Genomic DNA, 3,521 nt, shown 5'->3' with positions numbered 1-3,521 from the left:
GGGGGGGGGGAGGCTGGGGGGACAGAGGAGGGCGATGGACTAATTAGGACCAGACCAGCCCGCCAGGGGTCCGGTTTCAGGGGAAACCAGGAAATATTTAATCAGGATCCTGACCCGTGCGATTTATCACAACTGAACGCATCGGTGTAGCACAGCAACAGGAAGACCAAAGACAATAAAACAGCAGAATTATATAGAAAAATACACAGTGAGCTCCAAAATGTGTGGGACACAGACATATTTTTTATTGATTTGGCTCTGAACTCCCCAGTTTTAGATTTAAAGGAACACCTGTGAAGCCATTTGTCCCAGACATTATGCTGCCCTGAAGAGGGGTCAATGCATAAAAGTGCTGTTATTTCTACATGGTGAATCTGCAATTTAAGTACGTATGCATCGTTTGATTACTAATAAAAAATTATGGAGGTCAGAGTCAATTCGAGGAAAAAACAAAACGTGGCTTTGTCCCGAAAATTATAGACACTTCTGCTGTTTGTTTGCATGTGTGTGCATGTGTGTGTGTATGTTTTTTTTTCTGGTAAAAGTCCTTTTGGACTCCACAGTTCCCTTACAAGTCTATTGGGGAGGGTTCTACACCTCTCAGCCCACTTGTTGGTCAAGATCCATTACATCCGTGACCACGTACTTCTCAGAGCTAAGTTTTCTACACCGTACCCTCCTCCTTTCTTTTTCATTTACTCCGAAAGTTCCAAGGGGGGGTTATAGAAAAAGGCGTCGGGTTACCCAAAATTCTCATCGAAGGTGGACTGCGGTCGGGATGCGAAAAACAGGCAACAACCTCCATCACCGGGGCGGTTTTTGTGGCCGACCGGGCTGCGGCAGACCCATCCACCCGCCGAACGCGGTCGGAGGCTAACAGCCGCGGTTAGCCCTCTAAGGTCCGGAGAAAGGTTACGTTACACCTTCCTGCCGCCGTGAGAGTGTGTTTCAGCGCCGGGCCTTGACCCACCAAACCCCTCTCATTATATCCAATATCAACACCGCCGCTGAGATTCTCTTTCTCTGGCTTGCCCGGGAAGTCATTTTTGCGTGTGACGCCACCCGTCCTCCCGAGCTCGTTTGCGAGCTGGGATATCCTTCCTTACCCCTGGCCGATTGAGGTTCACAGGCTCTGACTGTGTTTGCTCTGGCAAACGGCGAGTTTTTCTAAAATGATCTCATTTTGAATTATAGTTTCGGGCTCGCAGGACGAACTGTTCTCATTTGGTCCCGATAGGAAAGGCTATTACCCGTCTAGTCACTCATCCTTTCCATGACAGGTTTTGTAGAGCGTTTAGACTCTCTTCCACAGCATCACACTTCGCTCATGACCGAAAGAGCAGTCTGACAGTATTAATAACTCACATTTATTTAAATTACACGGCATTCATTTCCTGCATCGGCCAAGCTCACAAAACTGTCAATCATTATCTTTATATGCACTTCCACGGTGTGAAAATAAATATTCTTGTGACTTTTTATTTGAAGAAATCAGTGACAAATAATGAGAAAAATGTAAATAATGAAATTATAAAAATTAAGTGTTTAATATATTAGTAATCGTGAATATAAATAGAAATAGGGAAATAGTACATAAATAAAAAAATTATTAAACAACATGAAGGAAAATAAATACTCAAAAATATTTGTAAGTATAGCAATATAAAAATTGCAGCAGGATCCATCCAAAGCTGACATATGATGTCCCTGCTCTGCCTTGCAATGTTAGCACAGCCAAACATACCGACCCCTCTGCGTGTGAGCAGTCCTACAGACCATAACTCAACACAGAATGAAATTTCAGAGCAGGCAGTCGGGCACATTTATCACAGTCACAGCTGGGGGGGGGGGGGGGGGTGGCTATTACACTGCACCAGTGTATGCTTACCAGTATGCTCAGTGGGGTTACACAGTGGGTTCTTCATCAAGGAGGACTTTGCATCTACACCATAATTAATTCACATTTGAACCGGACTAATTACAAGTCATTTGCTTGGGCAGGGATACACCCTGGACAGGTCGCCAATCTATCACAGGGCACACACACCATTCACTGACCATTCACCATGCACACTCATACGTACGGGCAATTTTGAGTGCCCAGTTAGCCTAACCTGCGTGTCTTTGGACTGTGGGAGGAAACTAGAGTACCTGGAGGAACCCCACGTGCACATGGGGGACATGCAAACTCCACACAGAAAAGGCCCAGGCTGGGATTCGAGCCCAGGAGTTTCTTGCTGTGAGGCAACAGTGCTAAAGAATAGCATACAGGCCTGATACAACAATTGCAGAGCCATTATTGTCAGGTTTGTTAAGACATAACAGTACTGATTCAAAGAGCTCACCCTAACTGCAGAGTATAACACCCCCCAACCACATTAAAAACAGGTGGTCCCCAAAACACTGTGGAAGAAGTTGAACTGATAGCACCTTTTTCATAGCTGGTAAATGCATTTCAGTTTTTTTCTTTATTTTTTCTTGTTCTGTGCTTGTTTGTTAGTTTATATTGGCATGCACCAGTCCGTGCTATAGAAAATGTGACAGATATTATATAGTTCTTCATTTGTTTGAGCTTTCAGTACTCAAGCTGATATGATGAGCTAGTTCAAAAAAAAAAAAAAAAAAGTCCGCATCAACCAGTGGCTAAATTGCTACTGCTCAAAGCGCAATCATGGAGAATTGATCTGTCGGTCAGGTAATTCATTCTCAGCCTACGGGCAGTCGGATAAGACGAATGAAGACTGCTTTACTGACCTCCCGGAGAATTCCCCCGGGAGTCTGCGCGCTTGTTCAATCCTCTCCATGACTTTGTACTCTCACTTGCTTAGAAAACTGAGGTGGGGGTGGGGGGGGGGGGGGTACGTGTTAGTCGGGGGGGCTGGGGGGGGTTTCCTATAAATCATTTGCACAAGTGAGCACTGCTTCCATGCCGTTTCTCAGGAGGGGGGTGAGGGGGGGGGGACCCTCAGCACCAGCAGCTGAATGACCTTGTTTGCCTTAATAATGTTAAACTGTTACTTATTGATTGAAAATGCAGCGGTTCTCAGACCTTGAGGTGTTTCATCTGTTTCTACTTCAGGCTCTCTCAGAGGTGGAGGGGTGGGGGGGGGGGGGGGGGGGGTGGGGGGGGTGGGGGGGGCAGGTCTAAACCCTCCCAGTCCCCTGGTCCTGCTAAAGTCCAGTGCTAACCTCCCTCCCCCATTCGCCTCATTCCTGTCCCACCCTGCTGGAGTCCACGACTGACCACAGCCCGCTCAAGGAGGACCTCGGTCCTGCTTTTTGACCGAATGTAACAGTCCCTCAATGACGGGCCAAAAAAATAATGATACCATTAGACACAATGTCTAATCTGTACCCTCTTGTCTGAGGGTACACAAACAGCCTAGATGGGCTGGAAAACACACACAGACACAAACACACACACACACACACAGAAGCTGTTAACAATTTCAATTCCTTTTAATCTCGGTTGGAAACGGTCTCTCTTTCTCTCACATTCTCTCTTTCTCTCTCTCTTTCTC

This window comes from Anguilla anguilla, chromosome 2, assembly GCF_013347855.1.
Source record: "Anguilla anguilla isolate fAngAng1 chromosome 2, fAngAng1.pri, whole genome shotgun sequence".
Lineage (NCBI taxonomy): Eukaryota > Metazoa > Chordata > Actinopteri > Anguilliformes > Anguillidae > Anguilla > Anguilla anguilla.
The sequence above is the reverse complement of the archived record's forward strand: the minus strand, read 5'-3'. Positions refer to the sequence as shown.